Below are 17,272 nucleotides of genomic sequence, written 5' to 3' on the forward strand. Positions count from 1 at the left end.
AGTTTTCCCCTCTCCTACACCAACAATTTGGCATCCATCCATGGACAAAAGTGCCTTTGTGGGAGCTGTGGGATCCAGCACCACATACCAAGGGGCTCAGAAAGAGTTTCGCTCAACCATGTATTGGATAATAGGTATACAGACCTTAGTCCCAGCTCTGGACCCTGCAGGAGGTCATGAACCAACTCTAGTCCCTCTTGGCCATGGTCCAGAAGCTCCTGGAAAAAAACTGTCTCAGACAATCACCCATGAATGACAGGTCTACAGAAGAAAAGTTCTAGTTCACCACTGGAGTAAAAATTGTTTTGACTCATCAGAAATAGTAAGAGAAACAGTTTGACTTGACTCATATCACCTCTCTGTCAGAGTAGCATAAATTAGGGACATGAGAGATCCTCTGGGCCCATGAGCTCATCTCATAGCAAATGAGCATCTGGCATCCTAGCTGTGCAGGATAGTGCCCAATAGGCTGATTTCTCTCTTGTCCCATCCAGAGGGCTGAATTCTGAGCTTAATAATGGGGGAAGAAAGTCTTGGAGACTTTTGCTGAGCATTAAAGGGACACAGATCCTACTAACTGTATTGCAGACTCCAAGAAGCCTGTCCATGGGCTTCTGGGAATGCTTTGCCTATAGATTCCCCCAAATGCTCACAGGCACCTCAGAGATTTGCAGGCCTCACCCACACACACCCGGACCTTGTAACTGACTCCCTGTTCATGCTCCTGGTGGTGGTGGAGTGAACTTTGGCAGATGACTAGTGAGCATGTGCAGAGAGCCAGCCTGAATCTACAGGCAAGGGGGAGATCACAGACATGAGCTTTAGCACTGCCTTTGGGAAAACAAAAGAGAGGCTCTAAGCAAGCATTTTGTGTAGTGTGTTGCAAGGTCAAGAGAAGGAATACAAGCTTAAGAATTCTGCCAAGAGAGAGCAAGAAGAGTGGAGTGGGTATAGCCATAAATGGCCTGAGAAAACCTCAGAATCCCTAGCAGGGCTGATGAAAGTTATTTCTTTCCTGAAAGTAGTTAGTAAAAACTGGAGATTCGATTCCCAGTCAGGGCACATGCCAGGGTTGCAGGCAGGTTCCCTGCAGGCCAGTTCCCAGCAGGGGACGCACGAAAGGCAACCATACATTGATGTTTCTCTCCCTCTCTCCTTCCCTTCCCCTCTAAAGATAAATAAATAAAATCTTAAAAAAAAACAACTGGAGAATGAGACTGTTACTTCAATGCAAAACTTTAAGGGACCTATAAAACAGCCAGAAAACAATGAATAAGATAGCAGGAGTAAGTCCTTACCCATCAATAATTACTCAAAATGTAAACTGATTAGATTTTCTACTCAAAAGGTATAAAGTGGATCAATGGATAAAAAAGAAGATCCAACTATATGCTGTCGACAAGAGACTCACTTTAGCTTAAAGTATATACACAGGCACAAACTGAAAGGATGGTAAAAGATATTCCATGCAAGAGGAAAATAAATAAGAGCAGTGGTAGTTACACCTATACTGGACAATATAGACTAAGACAAACAAGAAACATTAACCAGCAACAAAAATAAGGTCATTAGAAAATGATAAAGTGGCCCTGAACAATGTGGCTCAGTTGGTTGGGTCATCATCCTGCAAAGTAAAAGGTTGCCAGTTTGATTCCTGCTGAGGGCACATGCCTGTGTTGCAGAGTCAGTCCCTGGTAGGAGTGTGTATGAGAGGCAACTGATACATATTTCTCTCTCACACTGATGTTTCTCTCCCTCTCTTTCACCCCTTCCGCCCCTCTCTCTAAAAATAAATTAAAAAGTATTTTTAAAAAGAAAATAATAGTGGTCAAATCATTAAGAAAATACAACAGTAATAAATATATATGCACCCACACCCAATATGGGAGCATCTAAATAATAAGCAAATACCAATATATCTGAAGGGAGAAATAGGCAACAGTACAATAATAGGAGACTTTAACCCTACTTTTAACCATGAATAGATCATGAGACAGAAAATCATACATGAACACAATGAATTTTAACTATACTCCAGCCTACATGTACCTAACAGATATCTAAAGAATATTTTATTCAAAATCATCAGAATACATATTCTTCCAAGTATATACAGAATATCATACAGGACAGAACATTTGCTGTATCACAAACAAGTCTTAGCAAATTGAAGAAGGACTGAAATCATACCAAGTATCTCTTCTGACCATAGTGGGATGAAACTGGAAACCAGTTACAGAAGAACAGGTAGAAATTTCACAAATAGGTAAAAATTAAACAACATACTCTAATAACTAATGGGTCAAAGAACACATCTAAGGAGAAATAAAAATATATCTTGAAACAAATGAATATGGAAACACAGAATACAAAAACTTGGGAGATGCAGCAAAAAGTACTAAGAGGGAAGTTAATAACAACAAATGCCTACATGAAGAAAAAAGATCTCAAATAACACGTTACACTTCAAGAAACTGGAAAAAAAGAACTAAATTCAAAATTAGCAGAAGAAAGGAAATAAATATCTGAACAGAAATCAATAAAATACAAATAAACATTAGAAATAATCAACAAAATTAAGGGCTGACTTTTTGAAAGATAGACAATATTGACAAAACTCTGACTAGACTAAGAAACTTAGAAGAGTCAAATTAATAAAATCAGAAATTAAAAAGACATTAAATTTGATACCACAGAAATACAAACAATAATGAGACTATTGTAAATGAATATATGACAACAAATTAAATAACTTAAAGAAAATGAATAAATTTCTATAAACATGCAACCTACCACCCTGTGTGGTGTAGCTTAGTGGATGAGTGCAGGCCTATGGACCAAAGGGTCCCAGGTTTGATTTCCAGTCAGGACACATGCCTGGGCTGCAGGCCAGGTTCCCCATGGGGGGCATGTGCAAGGCAACTACACATTGATATCTCTCTCCCTCTCTTTCTCCCTCCCTTCCACTCTGTCTAAAAATAAATAAAAAATAAAATATTTTTAAAAACCAAGACCAGTTCATAAAGAAAGAGAAAATTCGAACAGACTAATAAAAAGTAAGGAGACTGAATCACTAATCAAAAACCTTCCAACAGAGAAAAACTCAGGACCAGATGGTTTCCCTGGTGAATTTCACTAAATATATAAAGAAAGAAAAATGGATGCTAATCCTATTCAAACTCTTCCAAAAATTAAAGTGGAAGGAACATTCTCAGGCTCCTTTCGAGGCCAGTTTTACCCTGATACAAAAACCAAATAAGGACACTATAGAAGAGCAAACTACAGACCAATATCCATAAAAATATAGATGCAAATTCTCAACAAAATATTAGTAAATCAAATCAACAGCACATTAAAAAAATTGTAAAATATGGTCAAGTGGGATTGATTCCTGGGATGCAAGGATGGTTCAACATATACATAACGATAAATGTGAAACATCACATTATCAGAATGAAGGATAAAAATCACATGGCCATCTCAACATATGCAGAAAAAGTATGCAAAAAGCATCACCTTATGATAAAAATTCTCAACAAGTTGAGTGTAGACGTAACATAACTTTATATAATAAATGATATACATGACAAGCCACAACTAAAACTGTACTCAATGTGGAAAGACTGAAAACTTTTCTTCTAAGAACAGGAACAAGACAATACAGTACTAGGCAACTTAAACAGAGCAATCAGGCAAAAAGAAGAAATAAAAGGCACCCAAATCAGAAAAGAACAAGTAAAATTATCTCTGTTTGCAGGTGACATAATCATTCATATATATATATATATATATATATATATATATATATATATATATACACACACACACACACACACACACAATCCTAAAGGCTCTATCAAACTGTGAAAATGAATCAATGAATTCAACGGAATTGCACAATATAAAATCAACATACAGAAATCAACTGAATATATACATTAACAATAAAATATCTATAAAAGAAATAAAGAAAACAATCCTATTCCCAACAGCATAAAAAATAGTAAAATATTTTAAAATAATTTTAACCAAGAAAGTAAAGGTAGGTAAAACAAAAACTGCAAGACTTTGCTAAAAAAAAAAGGCACAAATGGAAAGATATCTCATTGACATAGATCACAACAATTAATGTTGTTAAAATGTTCACACCTTCCAAATCTGTAGGTAGCATTGCATCTATAGATTCAATGTAATCCCTATTAAAATTTCAATAGATTTTTTCACATAAATTATCCAAAAAATCCTAAAATTAGTATGGGACCACAAAAGACCCTGACTACTCAAAGCAATCCTGAGAAAGAATAACAAAGATAGATCACCTTTCCTGATTTCAAACTTGAGTACAAAGCTACAGTAATCACAACAATATGGTACTGGCATAAAAACAGAATCAAGAGACTAGAAATAGACTTATGCATTTGGTCAACTAATATTTGATAGAAAATAGAGAATACTGAATAGGAAAAGGATGGGCTCTTCAATAAATGATGCTGGGAAAACTTGAAAAAATCACATGTTGAAGAATGAAATTAGACCCCTATCATACAACACTCATTAGAATTAACTCAAAACAGGTTAAAGATTTGAACATTAGACTTGAAACCATAAAACCCCTAGAAAACATAGGAAAAAAGCTCCTTGATATTGGTCTTGTTGATGACATTTTGGATATGATACCAAAAAAGCATAAGCAACAAAAGCAAAAATAAGAAATAGTGCCACAGCACACTAAAAAAATGTATACATAGCAAAAGAAATAATCAACAAATAAAAAGGCAATTGATGGAATTAACAAAATTATTTGTAAAATGTGTATGTCATAAGGGATTAATGTCCTAAATATATAAAGAACTCATACAACTCAGTAGCAAAAAAAAAATGTAATTAAAAAATGGGCAGAAGACCTGAAAAGGCACCTTTTCAAAGACATACAAATAACCAACAGGTACATTAAAAAGACCTTTGACATCACTATCATCAGAGAAAATTGACGATCATCTCAAACCCACGATAAGATCTCACATCTGTTAAAATGACTATCATTGAAAAGACAATGGATCAGTGTTGATGAGGATGTGGAGAAAAGGGTATTTTCTACATTACTGATGGGAATGTAAACTGTTACAGCCACTACACAAAACAGCATGAAGGTTCTTCAAAAAAATAAAGTAGAAGTACCATATGGCCCACCAATCCAACTTTTGGAAATGATATCAGGATCTCAAAGAAACATCTATACTGCCATGTTTATTGCAGTATTATTCAGAATAACCAAGATCTGGAAACAACCTGGTGTCTGTCTACAGATATGACATACAATTGAATATTACTCAGCCATGAGAAAAAAGGAAATGCTGCTCTGTGGGACAACATGGGTTGACCTTGAGGGCATTAAACGAAGTGAAATAAGTCAGAGAAAGACAATTATTGTGTCTTACTTATATGTGTAATCAAAAAGTCACACCCATAGAAACAGACTAGAATGATGATTGCTAGGGCTGTGGTTGGAAGAGATGGGGAGATTTTGGTTACTGAGTTGGTCACAAAATTCTGGTTGCGAATGAAAAACTGTAATGTCAGAAATGATGGCATGAGAGATCCCTATTGGTCTCTCCCCCTGAAATTTCAACAAGTTGAAGAACTGTAACTCAACAAAAGATTCCCTGCTCAACATACAGGCATGCCTGAGATATCCATGCATTGAAGCATCACAACCAAACCAGTCCAGCTGGAGACCTGGAGACTCCAAGGCGCCGCTTGTCCCACTTAAAGGGCCAGAACAGACCAAAAATGTCGCAGGCAGAACTCAAAGCCCCAGAGATAAATCTAAATGACGAAGAAATAGCAAAACTCTCAGATGCACAGTTTAAAACACTGGTCATCACCTTTCTCACAGATTTGGTGGATTACAGCCACAAATTAGAGAAACATATGGAGGCTAAATTAAGGGAAATGAATGGAATTCCACAGGAATCCCATAGAGATGAAAAGGAAACTGGGACTCAAATCAATGCAAGGGTCCAGAAGAAAGCTAATAATGGACAAGCAGAAAAGAGTCAAGGAGCAAGAATTCAAAGAAATGAGGAGAGTCTTAGGAACCTCCAGGACATCTTTAAACGCTCCAATATCCGAATTATAGGGGGTACCAGAAGGGGGGAAAGACACAACCACCAGTGGAAAAACTATTTGAACAAATAATAAAAGAAAATTTCCCCAATCTGGCAAAGGAAATAGACTTCCAAGAAATCCAAGAAGCCCAGAGAGTACCAAAAAAGTTGGACTCAAGAAGAAACACACCAAGGCATATTATAATTACATTAGCCAAAATTAAAATGAAGGAAAGAATCCTGGAAGCAGCAAGAGCTAAGGGGACAGTCACCTACAAAGGAGTCCCCATCAGGCTGTCAGCAGATTTCTCAAAAGAGACCTTACAGGCAAGAAGGGGCTGGAAAGAAATATTCCAAGTCATGAAATCTAAAAACCTACAACCAAGATTGCTCTACCCAGCAAAACTTTCATTTAGAACGGAAGGACAGATAAGGTGCTTCTCAGATAAGACCAAATTCAAGGAGTTCATCATCACCAAGCCCTTATTATATGAAATGTTAAAGGGACTTATCTAAGAAAAAGAAGATAAAGAAACATGAACAGTGAAAAGACAACAAACCCACAGTTATTAACAACCACACCTAAAACGAAAGCAAACTAAAAGGACAGCTAGAGCAGGAGGAAAAAAAATGGAGGCAGAAATGAAGATCACAGGAGGAGTCAGGGTGGGGGAAAAGGGAGAAGCACGGGGGGAGAAGATAGAGAAAAGGGAGAGAAAAAATAAAATAAAGTTGGGCAAGCACCAACAAACAGAAAAGATGACTGGCCACAGACTCAGCCATGTACCTGGGAGTTCACCGCAAGCTCAGCCAAGAAAGGAGAGTAAGCTGGCTATGACTGATAATCCCTTTAGTTGGGAGAAGCAGAAATACTTGGTGGGCACTCCTGCAGGAGTGAGCAGAGCAAAGTATGGCGGAGACAAGAGACCTAGGCAAGGACACAGCATAGGGGCTCTGTGGCAATTATCAGGCAGTTGGCATTCCAGACAAAGAAAGAAAACCAGAGTACTACCACCATGTAAACTCCCAAAACGTGCATCCAGTCACCCTTGGTGTTGGGTTGCAGAACAGATTATTTGTAAACTGGAGAACTATTACTACAGAATCACTATTTCCCCTGCATAAAGATTGCTTTCTGTGACTGATCTCCAGTTGGGGCACCTGTGGAAGATACCTCACAGAGGACTCACATCACCAATACCAAGAAATCAAACAAAAGCCCTGGCTGGTGTGGCTCAGTGGATTGAGCACAGGCCTGTGAACCAGGGAATTGTGGTTCGATTCCCAGTCACATATCTGGGTTGAGGGCCAGTTCCCAGCAGGGAACGCACAAGAGGCAACCATACATTGATGTTTTTCTCCTTCTCTCCTTCCCTTCCCCTCTAAATACAAATAAATAAAATATTTTTTAAAAAATCAAACAAAAAAGGCAGCTAGGATTTTCCCTAGACAACCCCACCCTCAAGAATCATGGCTATACTAATGGCAACCATAGAGGTCAGTTTTGGAGTTTCACAGAGCTAAAAAACTAGTGATTCACTCCCAACTACTTGGAAAATAACAGAAAGACCTCTTTAGGCCACTAATACACAGATTCCTAGACTGAAAGAAACACATCAAATACCATAAGTCACTAAGGTATCAATGCAGCTCAGAATTAATATAAAAACTCTAAGGAATCAAACTTAAACACATGGAAATATGTATAAATGACAGAGAATTCAAGATTGCAATTCTGAAAATACTCAAGAAGATGCAATAAAATACACATGTTCTATAGTAAATGAGATTCTTTTCCAGTTTCTTTCTGATATTTCATTGTTGGTGTACAAAAATACCATCAATTTCTGAATGTTAACTTTGTATCTCACTATCTTGTGAAATTCACTTATTAGGCTGAGTAGTTTTTCAGTGGAGACTATTGGATTTTCTATACTAACATGTATACTATCATGTTCTGTATGAATAAGAACAGTTTTAATTTCTCCTTTCCAATTTGGATTTCTTTTCTTGTTCATCACTGTGGCTAGAACTTTCAGAACTATGTTGAATAAGAGTGGTGAAAGTGGACACCCTTGTCTTATTCATGATCTTAAGGAAAAAGCTTTTAGTTTTGCCTGTTGAGTATAATGTTGGAGGTAGGTTTCTCATCTACGGCTTTTATCACGTTGAGGTATGCTCCCTGTATTCCTGCTTTGCTGAGAGTGTTTATCGCAAATGGGTGCTAGATTTTATTTTTAAAAATCTAATTTACTATAGCAACAACAAAAATAAACTATCTAGGAATAAATTTAACCAAGGGGGTAAAAGACCTGTACTTGGAAAACTACAGAACACTGAAAAAAGAAGTGGAAGAAGATACAAATAAATGGAAGCACATACCAGGTTCATGGATTGGAAGAATTAACATGATCAAAATGTCCATACTAACCAAAGCAATTAATTGATTTGACACAATCTCTATTGAAATACCAATGGCATATTCCACAGATCTAGAGCAATTATTTAAAAAATGTATATAGAACCAAGAAAGACCCCAAAGAGCCTCAGCAATCTTGAGAACAAAGTACAAAGTATGAAGGATCACAATACCTGATATCAAACTATAATACAAGGCTACTGTAATCAAAACAGTCTGGTCTTGGCATAAGAACAGACACGTAGATCAATGGAACAGAAAAGAGAATACAGAAATAAACCCAAGTCTCTATGGTCAATTACTATTTGACAAAGGGGGACATGAGCATAAAATGGAGTAAAAATAGCCTCTTCAAAAAATGGTGTTGAGACAACTGGAGTGGTACATACACAAAAAAATTAAACTAGACCACCAATGTACATCATACACAAAAATACACTCAAAACATAAAAGATTAAATATAAGTCATGACACCACAAAAGTCCTAGAGGAAAACATAGGCAAGAAAAATCTCACATACGCCATGTAGAAATATTTTTGCTGATATATGTCCTAGGGCAGGCTTAAAGGGAAATAAACAAATTGGACTATATCAACTAAAAAGCTTCTGCACACCTGAAGAAAACATCATCAAAATAAAAGGGAACCAACTCTGTGGGAAAAATGTATTGGCCAATGATACATTGGATGAGGGTTTGATCTCCAAAATATAAAGAAGAATTAATCCAACTTAACACCAAGAAGACAAACAATCTAATTAAGAAGTGGGAAAAGGGTCTGAGTAGACATTTCTCCAAGGAAGATACACAGAGGGCCCAGAGACATATGAAAGGATGCTCAGTATCACTAACCATCAGAGAGATGCAAATTAAAACCACAATGAGAGATCACCTCACACTGCTCAGAACTGCCATCATTAATAAATCAACAAACAAGTGTTGGAGAGGTTGTGGAGAAAAAGGAAACCCTAGTGCACTATTGGTAGGTATGCAGACTAGTGCTGCCACTGTGGAAAACTATATAGAATTTCCTCAGAAAACTATAAATGGAACTGCCTTTTGACCAACCAATTCTGCTGCTGGAAATATACCCTAAGAATCTTTGAACACTGATTCAAAAGAACTTATGCACCCCTATGTTCATAACAGTGCTACTTACAATAGCCAAGTACTGGAAACAGCCTAAGAGTCCATCAGCAAATGAGTGGATCAAAAACTGTGGTACATTTACACATGGAATACTGCACAGCAGAAAGAAAGAAGGAACTCTTGCCTTTTGCAACCGTATGGATGAAATTGGAGAATTTTATGCTAAGTGAAATGAGTCATTCGGTGAAAGACAAATACCATATGATCTCATCCAAAAGGAGGAATATAATGAAAAATATAAACTAATGAACAAAATAGAACCACAAGCATGGAAAAGTAGAACAGACTGACAGTAACTAGATGCAAAGGGGAAGAAGGTTAATGGGGAATGGACTAGTCAAAGAACATGGATTAATGACCCATGAACATGGACAACAGTGTGGGAATTGACTGTGGCAGTGGAGGGTAAGATGGGCAGAGAAGGGTAAAAGGGGAAAAATTGGGACAACTGCAATAGAATAACAATAAAAAATGACTAAAAATACAGTCTATATAATGCACTCAGAAACAAATTAATGAAAAAACTTTAACATAGAGATAGATTGGGACTCAAAAAAAGAATCAAACAGAAATCCTGGAGACGAAGAATTCAATGACAAAAATTAAAAATGAAATAGTGAGCACAGAAATAGAGCTGACCAAATGAAGGAAAAAAAAGTGATATCAAAAATAGAAACCTAGATATGATGAAGAGGGAAGAAGAGACAGACCTAATCATAAAAAACCAATAAAAAACCTCTACAAGAACTATCTGAGTCCATCAGAAAAAAAAAACAATATAAGAATGATGGGCATACCAGAAGAAAGGAGAGAGAGAAGGGAATGGAGGTTATTCAAACAAATAGTGAATGAGTACTTGCTGAACCTATGGAAAGAACTAGACCCTTGAATCCCAAAAGCAAAAAGTTACCTCAATCCAAAGAAGACTTCTTCAAGGCACATTGTATTAAAACTGTCAAAAAGTAATGACAGAATTGCCAAAGCAGCCAAGGAAAAAAGGAAATTACCTAAAGGAAAGACCATTAAGTTATCATCTGACTTCTCAACAAAAACTCTAAAAACTAGAGAAGTATGGACCCAAACACTCAAACTACTGAAAGAGAGAATTACCAGCCAAGAATAACATATCCACTAAAGTTAACCTCATAATAGGAAGGAGAATTACTTTTCCAGACATACAGAAGCTGAGGAAATTTATCATCGTAAGATCTCCAGGGCAGGAAATACTCAAAGGGATTATTCTAACTGAAAAAAAAATAACAAAAGGTCATAAAACCATGAATAAGATCACAAAAAAACTTACTGTATAAATAGGGTAATTTGTGGCAACAAAAAAATGAAAAGGGGGGGGTAAAGGACTGAATTTTCAAAGGAAAACGAAGACCAGATGAAATCAAAAGAAAAATAACTACTGTATTTATGAAATTTACTTTTTCATAAGCCTAATGGTAACCCCACATTTGAAACCCCAAACTAAGACATATGGCTTAAAAAAAAAAAAAAAAAGGAAAAAAATGTGGAATACCAACAAACAAAAGAATGTACAGAAACACAAAGAGAACCAATTAGGGCACAAAGATATCAGAAAACAAAGGATAAAATGGCTACAGAAAATTCTCACACATCAATAACTATCCTAAGTGTAAATGGACTAAATTCTCCAAGAAAGAGGAAGAGAGTAGCAGTCTGCATTAAAAAACAAAAATAAACCCACAGGCTACCTTCAGGAGACACATCTCAGATCCAAAACAAAGGTAGATTAGAAGTAAAAGGGTGTAAAATGATTTTCCAAGAAAATAATATCCACAGAAAAGCACATGTATCCATACTTATATCGGACAAAATAGATTTTAAGATAACAAAGGTTATAGGAGACAGATGAAGATGGATATTTTATAATGATAAAGAAAACACTACATCAAGAAGACATAACCCTTCTGAATATATATATCAGAAATCACCAAAATCAGAAAGCACCAAAATACATAAAGCAACTACAAACAGAACGAAAGGAAGATATTTGGACTTCCAGCCAAGATGGAGGATAGGTACACATGCTGTGCCTCCTCGCAAAACCAAAACAAAGACAACAACAATTTAGAAACAAAATAACAACCAGAACTAACAGAAAATTGAACTGTATGGAAGTCCGACAACGAAGGAGTTAAAATAGACAAATTCATCTTGACCGGTAGGTAGGGCAGAGTCGAGTGGCCGGGTGGAGAGAGGTCGCAGCAAAAAAAAAAAAAAAAAAAAGTGGCACTGGACGCACAAGAAAGCGGTAGGTGGACCCTGGGTGTGGGGTGGCAAAGAGCAGACCCAGCAAGGTGGCAATTGTGAAGCAAGGCATTGCGCACAAGGCAGATGGCTGACCGACAGTCCCACATTTGCACACAGACAAAACGGGAGCAAGACAGACCTCGCAACCCAGGGATTCAGCCCAGGAAATAAAGCCTCAAAACACCAAATGAAAACACCTGTGGGGGTTGAGGCGCAGGGAGAGACTCCCAGCCTCACAGGAGAGTTCATTGGAGAGACCCACAGGGTCCTAGAACATACACAAGCCCACCCACTGGGAATCAGCACCAGAAGGGCCCGGTTTGCTTGGGGGAAGTGGGGGAAGTGACTGAAATCTGGTAGCAGAAAGCGGAGCAAGTGCCATTGCCCCCTCTTGGACCCCTTCCCCACATACAGCATCACAACACAGCGACATGGGTTGCCCTGCACTGGTGAACACCTAAGCCTCTGCCCCTCATACATAACAGGCGCTACAAAACAACAACAACAAAAAAATGGCCCAATTGGAAGAACAGATCACAGCTTCAGAGCAAATACAACTAAGCAACAAAGAGATAGCCAACCTATCAGATGCACAGTTCAAAGCACTGGTAATCAGGATGCTCACAGAACTGGTTGAATTTGGTTGCAAATTAGATGATAAAATGAAGTTTATGCTAAGTGAAATAAAGGAAAATATACAAGGAACCAACAGTGATGGGAAGGAAACTGGGACTCAAATCAACAGTGTGGACCAGAAGGAAGAAACATTCAACCAGAAAAGAATGAAGGAACAAGAATTTTAAAAAATGAGGAGAGGCTTAGGAACCTCCAGGACATGTTCAAACACTGCAACATCCGAATTATAGGGGTACCAGAAGGGGAAGAAGAAGAGGAATAAGTGGAAAAGTTATTTGAACAAATAATAAAAGAGAATGTTCCCAGTCTGGCAAAGGAAATAGACTTCCTTCCAGGGAGTTCAGGAAGCCCAGAGAGTCCCAAAGAAGTTGGACCCAAGAAGGAACACACCAAGGCATATCATAATTACATTACCCAAAATTAAAATGAAGGAGAGAATCCTAGAAGCAGCAAGAGAAAAGGAGGCAGTTACCTACAAAGGAGTTCCTATCAGACTGTCAGCTGATTTCTCAAAAGAGACCTTACAGGCAAGAAGGGGCTGGAAAGAAGTATTCCAACTCATGAAAGGCAAGGGCCTACATCCAGGATTGCTCTATTTCATTTAGAATGGAAGGGCAGATAAAGTGCTTCTCAGATAAGGTAAAGTTAAAGGAGTTCATCATCACCAAGCCCTTATTATATGAAATGTTGAAGGGATTTATCTAAGAAAAAGAAGATTAAAAAAAAACATGAACAGTAAAATTACTGCAAACTCACAATTATTAACAACCACACCTAAAACAAAAGCAAACTAAGAGGATAGCTAGATCAGGAGCGGAACCATAAAAATGAAGATCACATGGAAGGTTAGCAACAGGGGAGTGGGAGGAGGATAGAGGGGGGAGAAGGTACAGAGAATAAGTAGCATAGATGGTAGGTAGAAAATAGAAAGAGGAGGGTAAGAATAGTATAGAAAATGTAGAAGCCAAAGAACTTATATGTATGACCCATGGACATGAACTAAAGGGGGAGAATGTGGGTGGGAGGGGGTGTTCAGGGTGGAGGGGTGTCAAGGGGGGGAAATGGCACAACTGTAATAGCATAATCAATATAACATATGTTTTTAAAAAGAACAAAATTGAACAAACAGAACAGAAAAATCATCAGATTTGGAGGGAACCACAAAGGACATCAAATATCCAAAACAATCCTGAGAAAAAGAATAAAGCCAGATGTATCATACCACTTGACTGCAAATTGTAGTATAGAACTATGATAAAATAGCATGATATTGACAAAAATACAGAACATTGGAATGAAATTAAGATCCCAGAAATAACACATATGTATGGGCAAATAATTTCTGACGAAGGAGCCAAAAACACCCAATGGGGAAAAGAAAGCCTCTTCAATAAGCAGTACTGGGAAAATTAAAAAGTCACTCGCAAAAGAATTCAACTGGATTAGAGTTTGTCCCCATGTAAAAATATTAATTCAAAATGAATCAAAGACCTAAATATAAAATTTGAAACAATTACATACAAAAAACATAGGAACTAAACTTATGAACCTTGGTCTTAAAGAACATTTTATAAATTGCACCCCATAGGCAACAGAAGTAAAGGCAAAAATAAATGAATGGAACTGTATGAAACTAAAGCTTCTGTGCAGCTTAAGAAAATGACAGCAAAACAAAATGGCAACTGACCAAATAGGAGAATATTTTAGCATAACTGATGTCTGACAAAGGGTTAATATCTAAAATATATAAAGAACTCATACAATTCAACTCTAAGAAACAATCCAATTAAAAAATGGGCATAACCCAAGAAAATATACAAATGGCCAATAGATACATGAAAAGATGTTCAACTATTTCTTGAAAAGGTTTTCACTACTATTAGAGAAATTGAAATAAAAGTTAAAATGAGATACCACTGCACACCCATTAGAATGGGTATTATCAACAAGACAAATAATAAGAAGTGTTGGAAAGAAAGGACCTCTCATGCACTGCTGGTGGGAATATGCACTGCTACAACCAGTGCACACTATGGAATGTACACCGTGGAAAAGTCTGGCAGTCTCTCAAAACATTAATAGAGTTACCATATGACCCAGGAATCATTCTCTTGCGTATCCACCTGAAAAACTCAAAAACATGTACTTACAAAGATACATGCACCCCTGTGTTTATTGCAGCATTATCCACAGTGGCCAAGACATGAAGACAACCTAAGTGTCCTTCAAGAGAGGACTGAATAAAGATGTGGTATACGTATACACTGGAACACCACTCAGCCATAAGGGAAGACAAAATGCTGTCATTTGCGACAACATGGACAGTCCTGGACAGTATTATGCTAATGGAAATAAGGCAGTCAGAAAAAGCTAAGAACCATAATTTCACTCTTATGTGAAATATAAAACTCAAACTAGAAGACATATACAGCAATGCGGTGGTTACCAGAAAAGAGGATCTTGGGGTGGAGGTGGGGGTGAAGGTGGAGGAGCCTAATGTATAGTGATGGAAAATGGTTTGATTTTGGGTGGTGGGCACACAGTGCAATATACAGATCTCATACAATAGAACTAGGTATTTGAAACCTATATGATCCTACTAACCAATGTCAACATAGGAATAACTTCTGGTGAGAGGAGACGAGATGGCAGAGGAGTGAATAGAAGCCACATTAACTTCCTCCCCAGACCAATCTGGAATTAAAACTAAATTCTGGAGAAATCACCCGGAACATCAACTGAGCAATAGTGAGAGAGAAAACTTATAACCTCAGACAGACAGAAGAATCATCTTCAGCGCCAACCTGTCTTACAAGGAGTGCAGTGGAGACTAGAGAAGACTGGCTAGGCACCCACGGGCAGCAGCGCTGGAGGAATTAAGAAACCAGTTGGATTCCCCTGAGAATTGTGGGGTCTAAACCCTAAGCTAGGGTCCTCGGCCTAAAGCAACAGAGCTCAAAAAGTGGCAAAAGGCAGTAGGGTTGCTCTCTGCCGAAGACAGATGGCTGGAGATGAAAAGAGCCATTTAAAGGGCTAACACACAAATTTTCATTTGCAGTCACTTACCCTGGGCTCCAGAAAAGGCAGGGACAGAGCGGCTAGAGACACCTCAGGAGAGACTAGGGATGGAAGCTTTGGGAAGAGAGTTGAGTCAGGATCTCAGTAGTGAGTCAACACCCATAGGGTAGCAGCCATCCTGTTCAGGCAGACCAGTCCACTCCAAGCAGCAGCAGCAGCAGGCAGAGGGGAAACAATAGCACTGAACCCAGGAGGGATTCTCACCTGCCCTATGGTACTTAAGCCTGACTGCTGAATGCAGAGTAACTAGATTAGTAACCGGAGGAGTCAGCCACAGACAGTAGATCCCTAGCAAAGGCATGGGGGACAGAGTGGACTAGAGACACTTGAGGAGAGACTGGGAATGCAGGCTTTGGGGAGAGAACTAAGAGAGTAGCTTCCAGGTTTTTTTTGGATCCCATTCAGCTTGGTTGGGTTGCCAAAAGGTGCCAGCAAGCCATGTAGAGCTGGGTTTCTGAAACGGTTTCACAGGCAGCCTTCTGTCCTGGAGTTAGACAAGCATTCGTTGGGCTCTGCAGCTGCATCGCAGGGAGGCACAGTGGACTTTCACAGCGAGTTCAGCCTGTGTAGCCATAGGAAGGAGAGGAAGTGCCCATTCCTCCTTTCTACAGAGTGCAAGCACTACCACCACCCTCCCAGACTTTTTGAATCACTCTTGCCAGGCCCTGGATACTCTTGCAAAGCACAGTTCCATGGAGGAAGGCACAGCAGCTCACAGTGAAGACAATCAAAGGGCAAGAACCCAAGAACTGAGGCAGACCCAACCTCTGTGCTGTGCAGGACCCACCCAAACTAGAAGCTCCAGGCAGAAAGAGTGTTGCACACTGCCTTGCAACAGAAAACCTCTCTGGAAGCCTGGGACTGGCACAAGTGCCCGGCTTCAGACAACACTGGAGCAGAATCCAAGAGGCTGTACAATCGGCACATCCCAAGGCTGACTGCAGCAAGCACAACAATCTGCAGGGACAAAACACATTTTTTCTTCTTTTATCTTTATTTTTTGTTTTTGATTTCATTTTTTCTTTTATAACTCTTATTTATTTCCTACACTTCTTTTTCTCTTTTCGTTTTTATTCTTTTTCCCCATTTTTCTTTTCCTAGTCTTTATTATATTTTGTTTTTATTTTTCTCTCTATATGTACTATTGTTATTTTATTATTTTTATTATAGTTATTTTCTTTCTTTTCCTTCTTTCCTTTCACATTCAGAACAAATGAAAATGAATGCAAAACAACATAGAATCTATGGGACACAGTGAAAGCAGTCTTGCGAGAGAAGTTAATTACAAGCCTACATCAAGAAGCAAAAATAACTTGAAATAAGCAATCAAACTCTATACCTTAAATAATTAGAAAAAACAACAAGACAAACCTGGAGTAAGCCAAAGCAAGGAAATAATAAAGATCAGAGTGAAAATAAATGAGGTACAGACTGACAAAAAACAAGACAAAATATCAAAGAAACCAAGAGTTGGTTGTTTGAAATGATAAACAAGACTGATGAATTTTAATAGCCAGACTCATCAAGAAAGAAAGAGAGGACACAAATAAATGATATCTGAAATGAAAAAGGTAAAGTGACAATTTACATTAAGTAAATACAAA

The 17,272-nt window shown here is 38.0% G+C and overlaps 1 protein-coding gene across 5 annotated transcripts in view; it reads right to left on the reverse strand.

Annotated features, from left to right (window-relative positions):
• Window positions 1-17,272, reverse strand: part of ZNF569 (zinc finger protein 569) — a 67,765-nt gene that overhangs the window by 21,663 nt on the left and 28,830 nt on the right. Inside the window, exon 3 of one of the 5 annotated variants that reach the window (XM_053670542.1) lies at window positions 145-218. The exons of 3 other annotated variants lie outside the window; for them this stretch is intronic. The gene's annotated coding sequence lies outside the window, so the exon portion shown is untranslated. Of the gene's footprint in view, window positions 1-144; window positions 230-17,272 lie in introns of all 5 variants that reach the window. One more of the 5 variants, XM_037141864.2, reaches the window with a different exon arrangement.

Source organism: Artibeus jamaicensis, unplaced genomic scaffold (assembly GCF_021234435.1).
Source record: "Artibeus jamaicensis isolate MK-2021 breed Jamaican fruit bat unplaced genomic scaffold, CSHL_Jam_final contig_589, whole genome shotgun sequence".
Taxonomy (NCBI): Eukaryota; Metazoa; Chordata; class Mammalia; order Chiroptera; family Phyllostomidae; genus Artibeus; species Artibeus jamaicensis.